The following is a 13,957-nucleotide window of genomic DNA, read 5'->3' on the forward strand; positions in this document are numbered from 1 at the left end:
TTTCAATATGAGCTCCTTTGTCTGAATCGGATCCAGAGTCCCATCAACTTTATCATGGAAGAATAATTCCCCGCCAAGGTCCCCCGAATGCGGAACGCGGTGCGAAGATCCGTCCGCTATTTCGGGGTTCGCGTCCGCTGAATAACTCCCTCGGAATAGCCGCATGACGGAGTCTGTTCTTATTATGGCCTCAAGCCGTAGACCCCGTAAGTTCGCGGCCGCACGTAAGTCCGCATAGACCCCCTGACTCCCTCGAAGTTGAACGGAGCCTCCGAGAAGGCTGATTGTCTGGACGATGCAACTACCTTCTGCTGAGTAGGAAGAACGCCCTGGGGCCTTTCTAACAAAAACCACACGGCACACCGATGTTGGCTTCTGCTGCTGCTGCTGCTGCTGCAGGGAGCAGAAACACAGCACTTGCATTACTGGCAGCAAGGGAACTGCAATGGACGAAGCAAAATACGAAGCCATCGTCTACGTACCGGCGAAACATGGGTGCATTTTAAACAAAGCCACGGCGGAGGTCGGCTCCGTCGCTGGCTCGGTCGTGAGTCGGAAAAAACAACCGCTCCTATTTCGTGAAAACGGAGCGCGCCGCGCACGTATCATCCGTCGAATTGACCTCTCGCTCGCCTGCCGTCCCAACAGAGTTCCTGGCGCATCTTTGGGAATCTCGCTCAGCCGTCGATCGTTTCTGCCGGGCGTCGGTGCGAAGAAGCCGATCGCTGGTGCTTTTCGGAAATGGTGAATAAATTGTGGAAAGAGTCTCCGTGATGCGAGCTTGTCATATTACGGTGGCACGCATTCGCCGGGAGACGAGGCTCGCCTCAGGCACCTGCGAGCTCGTCGGCATATTGATCATCTATTAGCGGGTGAACGACTACCGCGTACACGGAAGGCGACGGAGAGAGCTCTTCATGCAAAGAGCCGCCGAAAGCATCGGGTCGCATCTTCGGCGAGCAGATGTGCAGCTCTCGCCGCTTCAGTCGACATAGTTCGTTCGTCGTGCGGAGTTTTCCGTAAGCCGACTCACCTGGCGTCTTGTTGGGAGACCGTTATCACGAAGCTCCAGGACAAGCGATCCCGGACCGCAGGCCGAGTCCCGGCTCCTGAGTACCTTTTCGAGCACCTTCGATCGAGGGGCAATTTTTTCGGACGTCCGATGCGCAGAAACTGAAGTCTGCAATCGGAAACGGCTCCTGTGTAATGATAGATCACGAGCGATGATGACCTTAGGCTGTACCCCGAAATGATTCACATTTGACGATATCGAGGGTAGCACCCGCAACAAATATGGTATCGAATTACCGAGAAACTTTGTATCCTACTGGCAGACGCAATAGTTCCACAATATTTGGGGAGACGTCAATCCCACGTCTTGGAGGCCATTCGTTGTGGGCACCACCAGCGATCGGAAAGAGGTCATCAATTATTATACCTTGGGTATCAAGTTACGAGCCGGCCTGTACAAAGGTCAGCCGGCATGAGAGGTGGAGAAGAAGACGAAAGTTGGCATTGAGTCGTCCCGAACAGTTCTCGCTGCTCCTTTGAGATCTCTCTCCAATTCCGTAACGTTTTTTTCTGCTTCTTGCTCGACGGACGCATTGCTCCCTTTCTGAGGCTGCCGAGTCCTTTGATGCCTCCAGTGAATGACGGGTCTGGAGAAATCAACGATGACGCAAACGGTCGGGGTGGTGGCGTCCACTTGATGTTTCAACTACGCGATCTACGTTTAGCTCCACCGCAGTATTCTACCGTCTACAGAGTTTGCCGCTCAATGACCGCATGAAAATATTTAGGGGGGCATCCCAGCATCTCTCATCCTATATGTATGTAGAGGTTGCGGGATGATCTTCGTGGTGCGCTTAGCGTCACCCGAGACCCGATTTCTCTGAGCCTCCTTCGTTCTCGTCCTCTGCTCCCTTTCATAGTGTCCCACAGCATTCGGCTGTCAGATCCCGAGAATGGCTTTGGATATGATGTCGATCCGAATCTTCTTGCTGCCACATGCCACTAATTGGTCCAAAGAGAACGGAGTCTATTGTTGTCAGAAGCGAAAAGATGGTCTTAGTCGGACGTGGTCATCGTTCCATCCTCCCTGCTCTCACATTGACTTCGATCCATCACATCCCGTTTGTTTTTCTCTCTTCTCCCTTACCACAAGCCAGCATGCGACAGACAGCTAGCATCCACCACCACAAGATTTTTGCCGCTCTCTAGTGGCTTAGTGAGAGCGTTTTCACCACCAGCCGAAGCCGACCACCGACGCACTGGCGAGTCCTCGGCTGAGAGAAAGTCGTTCCCTAGGCGTGACTCAGCTTTTGCTTGGTCTTCCAGAGCCCGCTGCTCTTTAATTATAGTGATTAGGACCGACTCCAGCCTCCCCGGAGGACTGACACTGCCGACCCGCGCGGGGCTGGCGGAGGGCCGACGTATACAGGTCACCCATTCGTCGGCTAGCCGGCCGGCCGTCGGCCTGGGTTTCTGCAGCTCTGCACCAGCGCGGACTAAAAGCGACCAGCATTTAGGGTGGCGCATGATGAGGTTGCTAGAGAAGAGAACTTTAGTACCGGAGCAGTGAAGCGTAGCAGTGAGCAGGCGAAATAAGCAGAGGACTAACTGTGTTAGTGACCGGGAACACGAGCGAGTACTTCTGTTTTTCGGTCCGCGCTTATCCCAACAATCGCTCCGCTGGAACTTTTCCTCATTCGCGAATCCCGGCGAACTCTGAGGCGTTTCCCTCCGCTAATTGACTCGGTGTCTGATTCCTTTACGTCGCTCGGTGCCGATCAATCATACGAGCGGGATGACGACGACGACGCCTCGTCGTCTCAGGTCAGAGGGCGCCCATTCACAGAAGCCGACCACGCAAACTGCGATGGCATCCGGTCAGATCCAACGCAGCTCAATGAGGTGTGTGGGCGTCTTGAGGTGATATCGGAGACGATCCGCCGAACCTCACAACCCTGTCTCGCGGAGAATTCTCCGAGGTGCAGTCCAAGACGCGTTACTCGAGCACTTGACGCATCGTAAGACCTCCATGCGTCCCGGCAGTGGTCCCTTGACGATTGCAAAAGCATAGCGGACGCGTGAGTGAGGATGCTGACATCGGACACGCGGTCGTCTTTTTGAACTTTGCAGAACTTCAGAGGAATCATTCGTTTGATTTCCTTTGGAAAACATCCGCAGGGGAGAACTTAGTGGAACCAGCACGAGAGGAACTGATCCCAGAGCCGGAGCTAGTAGTGTGTCGACTTGAAAAGACTTTCGTTAGAGCTGGCTCGTAGTTTGTTAGCTTCCTCGTTCGTGTCCTCTACGGGTTTGCTGCGGCAGGCGAAAGCTTCATCAAAGACATTCGGTGCCGCTATTCCGGAAACGTTCGCTGCGTCGAATCGTTAGACAGCGTGTGTGTGTGTGTGTTTTTCGACGGTGCCCTCCTCGTCATCGGCTTCAGTTAACGGACGAAGGGAAAGCGCACGAGGACCGGCGGACACGAGTACGCGGATGTGTGTGCCCCCTCCCTATCACGGCCGTGGGTAGTAGAGGAAAAGAGGCCCGGTGACGGAGCAGATCAGATAACTAGACGGATTGCAGCAGGGACGACCGTTGCTCACTGTCGGCGACTCTAGGATCGCGTCGCACAGACACCAGGTTTTCCACCGCTACGAATTTCCCTAATTGTAAGAATGGCGAAGGACTGCCAGACTGAGAGAGGAATAAGATCCAGTCGTTGATCCTCATAGTAGACGTTCGTTTCATCCACTCGGCAGAGCAGTGCCTCCTGAAACTTATCGTCGAGAGACACATCTGAGATCCGTCTGTCTCTCGCCAGGCTTGCTTCTCGACTCCTCTCCGAGGGGCTCGTTCGTTGCTACACGACGTCACGATGAGTGAACTCAAGAGTGGGGAACGTCTCGAGTTTCGCTCCAATATTCATCTACTATGTATGTACCTACTTGCGCTCACTTCAAACGAGACTTCTCAAGATACACTATCCGATCCTCTTTGCCAGTCCGACTTTGAACTGGTTGAGAAAGGTAAGGCTCCTGACAGGCTCCCCGAAGGATTCCGTGGGATCCCGTAAGGGAGTCCTGCCTGACCAGTCAGTCTCCTCGAAAATAGGATCTGGCTGTTCTTCCACTTTCGCCGGGGACCAAGTCGGGTTCGTGCCGCCGTTTCGATGAAGGGTGGGTCGACATTCTCCTTCGTTAGACCCGCTTCCGAGCGGACAAAGAGCTCGTCAATATCTGCGAAGCTTTTGTACCCCGAGAACGACGGCTCAGAGTAGGCCGTAGCTTGGAACCGCTGCTCAATGATATTTTTGGCCGAAAATTGAAGTAGTCGAATGCCCGTCCCGTTAATTACTCGAGTCCAGCCGTTCTGAATTACTATCCGCGCTCATTCCCCCTCACCCGGAGCTTTAGAGTTCCTTTCGCGGCCAGCAGTGGTCACGCTGGAGGACTAAAAGACAGAAAGCGCAGTTTTAGTTCGCGGGAGTCGAATCGCGAAAGCTCCGAGCTCGGTAGCGTAATTCTAATCGCTGGCGAGCTTATCTTGATGTTCGCCGCGGGTCACCGCAAGTCGCGGTCGACATTTGTCAGCATCAAGCAGCTTCTGTTTGTTGTTGATAAGGATTACAACATCAAGTAACCTCAGCTATTTTGTGTCCCTGCAGGTGAGCAGTATCAAGCGAGCGACGTCGATACGTGCCTGATCCGCTAGTTGCACCTTACAGTGATCGGCAGCACCCGAAAGCTGAGAGAGCCTCTTTCTCTGGGAATGACGAAACGTTCGAATAACGTCCTCATGCTGACCCTTACCAGTAAGTATGAATGATCTTTGTCCGTATACATACGAATACATATATCATATACATACGAATACTTATATTATATACATACGAAAACATATATTATATACATACGAATACATATATCATATACATACGAATACACATATCATATACACACGAATACATATATATTTATATATCCACCACAGAAAGAGGCGCATCAGCGATTCGTGGGAGTTCCCCATGACTGAGAGGTTTCGCCCCCATAGATTACCTAGATGACGAGATACAGACACTGAGATGATCCGAGGGTGGGCTAGTAAGGAACACGAGATCCCTCGGTCGACCTGTTCGTTGGCAACGGTGAGAGAATCGGCACGCATAGTTTGAGCTAGCGGTATTGGTAAGCTCGGTCGTGACAACGAACGCCACCATGACGACGATGAGGCTCCGAGGCGTAGAGACTGTGTTTGAACTTTCGTGAAGGTTTCGTGGAAGGCTGCCAGATTTCCCGGGTTCCGGAGCGCTCATCTGGGCACCTTTGCGAAGGCACACGCGAGGAGCTCACGCCATAGTTGTCTCGCCGACTATTCCTGAGGCTCACGACGACAACGAACGGGACGGCCAGCCAAGACGATGACGAGAATGAAAACGGTATCGTCGTGCTCCATGTTATGTGAGACGTCTCGTGGTTCGCCTGCGTGAGGGAGCTGTCGGTGACCGGGAAGAGATTAAATTATTCCCTCATTCCTCCTGCTGGAATTGATAGCTAGATAGATAACTGAGTGAATGAAAACTTGGACTGACTCGCAGACTGACGTTTGACGTTGACTTCACGTCGTTGGAGTTTCGACCGATTTTTTTCTTTTAGAGCTCTGATCTCCTCGTTCAGCGCGGGGTCCACGGCGCTGGCAAAAGACCGCCGCGGTGGGGTCATTTCGAAGGCGATTTCATAGAGGCTCCCGACTCCCACTGAGAACAGAAGTATTCCCGAACGCAACATCACGCATATCTTTCGTTTCGTGTCCAACATTTTGCTCCGAGGGAGTTTACGCAAGTACACCCACAATTTCGAAAGTTTTCAAGCGGCTTCTCTAAAGTCCGGAAACAGTGCAGACTCACTCACACTGTTTTGACGGCTACAAATTTCACCCGGGAGAAGCCTTCCTGGACTTCTGGAGCGGTTGAGTTTTATCCTCAAGTGAAGCGAAACGCTGCGGCTCACTGAGACTTATCTGAGCATGAGGCTCGCTGCCATCCTTAGCTGTTTTAGCGTAATTTGTTTAGGTTATCTCGCCACGGAGCGTACCACCCGTCATTCACGTCGTTCTCCCCGGAGCGCTGTGTTCCCCTGCTCGTTGCTCTTTCTGAGACGAGAGAGGGATACGAGCCCACGGCCATGGTAGTGACCACCACCGCCAGCACTACCGCAGCAGCCACTAAAAGAACAAATCATCCGGTCCATCTGACCGCCAGCCATCATCAATCGGTTTCGAGCCGAGGAAACGATGAGCAGCTGCGAGATTTCCCTTAAAACAACATCGTACACATCGGGGATTTCGACCCCGGCCGAGAGAGCTCCTTTCGCGAAAATCGATAGCCCCAGAGTTCGATCCAACGTGATATCGAGTTGTTTGAGCGGCGGATCTCAAGACTTTCTATGCGCCGACCGATGGAAACTTGTCCACTCTCAACGACGATCCCAGAGGCCGGAAGGAGCTGCCTGGGAAATCATACAGGAACGGTCCGTTGCTGGGCGAAGAGATGCATCAGCGGAGGACTGCTGGAAGTAACTGGCATATCGATGGGGGTCCTCTTGTTCCTCGTTTCGCTCGAGCATGCGGGACAACGTCTACGCCGATACGCAGTCATTACGGTGAGATTGTCTCGATTGCTCTAGGACTATCGGAACAGCGGAACGATGGTTTGCCGTGACCGAGATGAGCATAATTATTGTCGGTCTCGGAACGCGAATCGGGGAATCCCGGGAGTCTCATCCTCTCTGATGAGGTGGGGAGAGCTACATTTCCCTTGCCATCCACGATGAGAGTTCATTAAGGAAAAGATGAATGGTGAATTCTTATTCCAACCTACGGGCGAAGGCGTCACTCCACGAAGACGAGCGACGCCACGTCTGTGGAAGCGGACGGTGCTTCTTGGTTCTCCCTAAATGGGTCTCGAAACTCAGAAGTGCCTTGCCTTCTGGGTGTCGTCATCTCGAGCCACTCAGTTGCCCTCGAATGCTCCCCCACGCTGGTGCTGCTCGAGCGAAGGGGAATCTGCGGAGTCTGCGATGGAGATACACTGACTGAGAACAGCCGCGTGCTTGAATCTGCGATTAATAATTTATTGACGCCGCGCCGGCGTCCCCTCCACTGCGGAGAATGCAGAGATCTTTTTTTTATGTTTGTCTTCCCCCCTGCAGAAAATCGCGATCTCTGTATATTTCGCGCGGTGCCGTCCCTCCTCGCCTGTTCAGTTGCAAAGTTTTTCCGCCTTGAGCTCCGGCAGGAGTTGCATGTCTGCTCCGTACACGCATTCCGTTTATGTACATATCATACGAACTACAATGTTGTATGTTTGTGTGTATTCGTGTGCGCGTGCATCATCAGCCAGCCATTACGAGGTTGTATTTTTTGCAAGAGAGAAACTTGCTCGTCTGCTCTGTTGTCAGCAGCACGGTCCCCCGGTGGAGGGGCGAGGCCGGGCTCGGATGGAGATCTCGAGGTTAAGGAAAATGAGCACGAGGAAACATGCGGCCGGGAAGCTTCGAGAACAACGTGGTTTCGCCTCGTAAATGAGCGGGGTGACCGACGGGAATGGATGTCCAAATATTGCGACAGCGTTGGACTCCGTACGATCTCCCATGCACGTGCATGCGCACGAAATGAGCGCGCGTAAGTCCGCCTGTATCTCTGAGTGTATGAATGAATGTATCATATGTACGTACGTACGTATGCGCATAGTGCTCCGTGTGTTCCCCCATGCAATCTAAAAACTCGCGCACAGCGTCGTCGGGGTTGTCGTCCCCGTTCCGCGAATATACCGCGCTCCCATCGCACTGTTAGCGATTCATATGCGCCATATTCATGGAATCGTGCATTCCACCCGCCTCCGATTCTCCGCCGGATTCGAAGCACTTGTCTTCGGACGAAATCCTCATACCGCGTCGGAACTATTACCCAAGGGTCCCACAGCCGGGCGAGCAGGGCAGACGAACCGAAGGATATCTGCGGAAGCCAAGACTTTCTACTTCTCATCTTCGGAACGATTGGCTTCGAAATCTACCTATTCGGAAATCAGAGCAGCTGAGCAGAGCTCGGCTCGTTCTTCGGAACAAGTGATCTTGACAGCAGATCGGTGGTCATTGTCGACTTCGAACCTTCCGAACACGACTTATCTCTTTGAGGATTACGCTATGTCGAAGTGAGCTGATGACCTTGGTGGACATTACATCCAGGTGGCTCATGGCGAACGCTTCAACGGCTGCAGACGTCGCGTCGCTCATTCAGAGCCGGAATACGTAGGGTCGGATTAGACGTAAGCTCAGAGAGGGAAGAGTTTAGAACACCGTGTCCGGCTAGCGCCAGGGGTTCAGCAGGGAGCTGAATGGAGCGCTTACGTACGAGCGCGGGAGCTGGGGATCCCTGCGGAATTTCTCGGGGTGGGAGACTCATTCATGCCGCGGGTTCGTGTTTTCGCGCAAATCATGAATGACGGCCTGAGGCGTGTAGGAAGGAGGTTCATCTGGCTTCATTTGTGTGCGCAAGCAGGCCGGAAAGCAGAAGAGAATCCCCAGAACTTATATGTAGAGACATAAGAATCATGCACAACAGGGAGCCAACCAGCAAAAAGAAACGGTACTCATCGTTTGGGAATACTCAGTAGCTCCCACTCCGAATCCGGGCTCTGACTGCGAAAGAATGAGGCACAAGGAGTAGGTGGGGGGAACTCGCCTCGATTCTCAGGGTCCACTCTGGGGCTACTTTTTGGAGGAAAAAGGTCGGGACACCGGAATAGATTCCAGCAGGAAGAAAAAGTTTTACTTATCGGCAAAACCCAGCTCGGTCATCTACCGCTGTGGACCTCCGTGAGTGACCCTGAGAGCGGCGACGTGCTCCGACCACACGTGAAACAGAAACGGACCGCTTGGACACACTTTGAGATCGCCCCCGATCTGGTCGCTCGCGCCTCCTGTAGCCGTCGTCGGATGAACATATTTATAGCGGGTTGCTGCCCTCGCGGACTCCAGATATTCGCCAGCTTACGGTAACGTTGTAGCCCGCCACCCGTGCGAAGGTGACACGACTCTGCCCGGCAAGGCTTGGTGGGCAGCCGCGAGTGCTCGTACGGAGTTCGACTGTAGCGTCGCGAAAAGTGATCAAAATTCGAAAATGCACTTCGGGGTTGCCGCGTGGGATGAAGGAAGCGCCCAATAGATATCGGTTCCGGCCCATGAGATCCGATACGCTCGTCACTATGATAGAATAGCACAGAGATTTGGAAGGAACACGGTGACATCAGAGAATCACCGCGGATCTCGTTTCATTCCTTTTTTCTCTTTTCGCTTGTATCTCCTCTAGACGGCTCGAGGTGCCGCAGGAGGACTAAGGTGGAGCTTTGCCCATTCACTCGTAGCAACTTCAATACCTCAACTGCTGCTCGATTCTCGGCAGAATTCCAAAATCAGCTCCGCGACGCACGAGCGTTGAAATCCTCTTTAAGTGGATGAAGTCGATCAAAAAAACTTTTACGCTTCTCGAAAATCCCATAAAGCCACGCGAGCGAAGAGCGAACGCGTGCGTGCGAGCTTTCGACTTTCCATATATTATATTTAAACCACCCCCCGCGAGGGTTCGCAGAGTCCAAATCCACGGAGAGCACGAGCAGGCACGCTACAGTGGGACGATGTACTGTGATCGACAAGCGAAAAACAAATATTGAAGATGAATCGGTGCGGAGAAAACATCAATACTGATACACAGAGGGGAGTCTGGAGAGTGAGGCTTACTTTCATTTCCGAAGGTCGACTCCGATGCGGGGCGTAGCGCAAATGATTCTACAAATGATTTATCCAATCCGACTGTACAGCGACCGGAATCAGATTTCTTCAGAGGAAGGCAAAAAACGTCCCTCATGCCTTTCGGAAACGACCTCGCGAGAGCAGGCATGTGAACAATAAAACAAGCGCCGTTCGCAACGCTTGTAGTGCCCGTGGTTGTTGGTCCCGGCCAACCTACGCCCGCCGTCGTAACAGTCAAAATCGCAAACGATTCTGTTTCGGATTGCGACCGGCTCCGGACCGATTCCGCTGGCATACTCCAAGCCCTGACCCTCCGTTCCTTCCCCCGCTCGCTCCGACCACGCGCGCACGGGCAGACGGCCGAGTCGAGTTGACCATATGTCGGTCGTTTGCTTGCGCTCCGGCTTGGCTAGGTTAGATCTTGCGGAACAACACGCGTGCGGACCGAGTACGAGAAGCCTTGGAATACATCTACACGCGAAGAAACATGGTTAGCGCGAGAAGAAAGAACCCGAGCAGCAGCGGCGCTTCGCATCAACGCTACAAGAAGTCACGTTCGTTCGATGCCACGGCAAATCTCTCAGCCGAAAGGAGAGTGATTCGGCGGCTAGAAAAAACGAAGATCCCTTGCAGAAGACGCGGCGATCCGAACTTCCGGACCGTTTCCTCGCTACCTCCGGAAAATGCAAGCTCTTCCTCTCGCGAATTTAGCTTTCGTATATGCACATTCTCCTTCCGGAAATGTCTAATGGTCCTGAGAAGAATCCTCCGGTGGATGATCTGAAGCGAACGTCCCACGGACGTGGGAGCGGAGATAATGGAGCGGTCGACATGTTGGAATTCCAGCCTGACGTGCTGGGGTACCCAAAACTCCAGAGACCAGTGGTCATGATCCGTCCCGCTCCACATCGGGATCCGGCCCCCCTCCTCCCGCTCGAGTCGACTCGGAAAAGCTTCCTGTTGAAAGCTCGAGGAAATTCGATACAAGGCTTTTCCGTCCGCTCTGCGTTCCGTCGCGTCGTTCGCTAGGTCTTGAGGGGCTACGCTCGAAACGACAGACGAAGGGTCCTCGCGGCGATGTTCGAGCGAACCAGAGCAGGAAGAAAGCGTAGCCGACCAGAAAGAACTTCCCTCGATCCAATAGTTGGCCAGGGGTCCATAATTTGCATGGGTAAGTGAAGCGAATGGCTCCAGCCGCAACCCGCATAGCGGAGTGTTGAAGTCATTCCTGATCGTCATTCCATGTTGGAAGACTCTCATAGCGAACGAGGAAAGCATCCCTCCATCATCAGAGCGTATCTTGGATGAGAAGGAAATCGCGATAAGGAATTGGTCCGAATCGGGTTCCCCTTCTCCCCGGAGTTGGGGAAGAAAGAATCGTCCGAGTCGATTCGAGCGAGGGTTTCTCTAGCCAGGGGGTCGAGGAGAGGAAATCCGAATGGGAGACAATGGTGAGAACCGACAGATAACGCCGCGGAAAAAAGTTTGAGGCATGGCTAAAGGTCGAGCAAAAACGTCACTCGACCGCTCGCAGGAACAGGGAACGGAAGTAGGCGTCATGGGGTAGAGTCGAGCTTGAGTCGACAAAGACGGCCGTACCGCGGCAAAGCGGTCGATCGACCGGCCTCAGAAGCTCAGCTACGACAACGTCGACCGCTGAGACGAATGGAACAGTGAGCCGCTTGAACCCAAAAGAAGATCTACGGAGCCGCAAGAATGCCGCGGACCAGTTTCAGCGAAAAGCGTGGGGCGTGGGACGTGGAGCGCGGGCAGAGGGGATCGTCGTCGCCTGAAAGGCTAAGAATGCGAGCGAGCCGCGGCTTACGATAACGAGTGAGCCTTGTAAGACACAATCCGCGCATTGGCGGGAGAGCCACCGCAGTTTCCATTGTTCGAGGGTGTTTTGAGTTCGCTCAAACAAAGAAAAAGACTGTTCCGGTTTTGTCTTCCGTCTAGAGAGCCAAACCGACGACGAGAACTCGACGAGCCTCGATCGGTGAGCCGTCTCGTACAGGACAAATCAGCGGTTCGCGGCAGTCCCAACTTTGTCCATGTCGTGTGCATGACATTTTGAGGATGGAGCGGAGCTGCGGGGAACGCGCTTTGATCCATCACCGATCCCGATAATTGGACCGCGAATGCATCGAGACATTGATCAGCGGTCGATTTATTACCGTCTGATGAGAATGAATCACCCGACAAGGTAGTCTAGCCATATATCCATATCCATATATAACTATAATAAAGTCGATTGAATGTCGTGCATCCAGCGGATCGCTCGTTGAGCGGGTGATGAATCGGAACGAGTACACGGAACACCTCTCCCGAACCAGATTTCCTCGATTTCTACAGCGTTTCGTTGTTCCGGCTCCTCTCACCTCTCGACAGCAAGCGAGTACGTCAGGGCGGAAATTCCATTGAAACTCCCCGTGCGAGAGAAAACTCCAAATAGGAGGAATGTTGAATTATGGCAGCACCACCAGGGACGAATAGACGAAGACGCGAGATGTCACGTCGTCGGGAAATAGCGCGTGAACTCCCATTCGTGGTATTTAAGAGACTTCTGAGAGCGGTCAAGGTTAATGAGACGCGATACTCGGCTCGCGATACGAAAAACCAAGATTCGCGGGACTTATCTCAAATCTCGTGTTTGACCTGACATCACTTCGCAGGTGGCGGTGCGATTCGCTCCCGGGACGCTACTCCGAAAGCTTGTTCGATTCCGGCATTTTTTATGCAAGGCTCAATGGAGACCCATCTGATGGCGCTGTCTCGAATTAACGGGCTGAATCCAGCCAAGTGGAGCTAATGACAACAACGCATAAAAATGACAAAATAAATTAGTTAAGAACATTTCGAGTAATCAAATGGAGGGATCATTATCGGCCGACGGACGGACGGTCATACCCCCGCACCACGAGACGGGCTCCGAGAGAAACGGGCAGGTTCGGCCGGCGAGCGAGTCGAAACATCGCCGACAGATTATCACAGAGGTATCTAGCGGCTGTGAGAGCACAGGATGGCGTTTCTTCTGCTCGTCGATGCTCAAAAGCCCCTCTGCTTCTCTCTCCGCTTCACGCTTGTTGTCGTTTTCCCTCGCACAATATCATGACCGAGGGAATCGCAGTCGAGCCCCCAGGCCATGGCTCGCTCGGCCGGTCGCCCGAAGTCAATGACTCGCTGCTGTATTATTATTCGTGGGACAGAATCAGACGCAAGCCGCAGAGCACGGGAACAGGGCAAGAATCAAGCGATGGGAGCCGGCCGACTCCGGCACCATCTCCCTGGAAGCATAAAATATCGCCGGATAGAACTCGATCAGAGGAATTCAGAGAGTGTGCTGTTCGGACCCGAGAAGACATTCCCCGGACCAGACCGCATTCTCTTTCGTCGGACGTCAGAGCTCAAAACTTCGCGTGTTGTGAATGAGACGTTCTGTTTTCGGTCAGTTAAGCGCGGAGACCGTCGAGGTCGGGACCCGCTAATCTTGGCAGCAATAGGCGTTGGAATCGTTTTTAACGCGGCCCCAGAAACAGATCCTGTGGGTTACCTTGTCGGGAACGTCGAGCCGCAACGTCCCCTGACCGCGAAGCGGTCTTCGACAAAGTTGCTTTTTGATTTGACGGAGACATCAGACGAAGAAACTTCACGAAGACAGTGTCGCGAACGGAGCGGAACACAAACCCTCAGTGGAGGAGCTGACGCGCCACTCCCCGAGTTTCCGGGAGTCCCCGAACCGTGAGCAGCGAAAGGCGTCAGGATTCTCGAGCATGATCGAAGGCACAAGTAGAGCGCGGAGCGAGAGGTACGATTCCTACTCAGTGGGGAAACCGAGTGACATGGGACGGAATTTCCCCGAAGATGCGTCCTCATAACGGCAGTGGGGGCAGTGACGGATCGCGACGGGATCTTCCGACAATATTACAGTCTCGCTGATGTAGTATTAGCTGATCGGTTGCGAGCGCGTATTTTTTCATGAACGTATCCATCATCTGGAACGAAGGTTCCGAACCAAGGAACGAATTAGGCATGCAGTGAGAGGGGAAGTTCGCCTCGCGAGATCCACCATTGGAGGGATGTGCTGTCCTTGATGCTCCAGTTCGCACGATTTGGATAGACGTTAAATTGCTCGAGATCCGAGG

Source organism: Galendromus occidentalis, unplaced genomic scaffold (assembly GCF_000255335.2).
Source record: "Galendromus occidentalis unplaced genomic scaffold, Mocc_1.1 scf7180000077475, whole genome shotgun sequence".
NCBI lineage: Eukaryota > Metazoa > Arthropoda > Arachnida > Mesostigmata > Phytoseiidae > Galendromus > Galendromus occidentalis.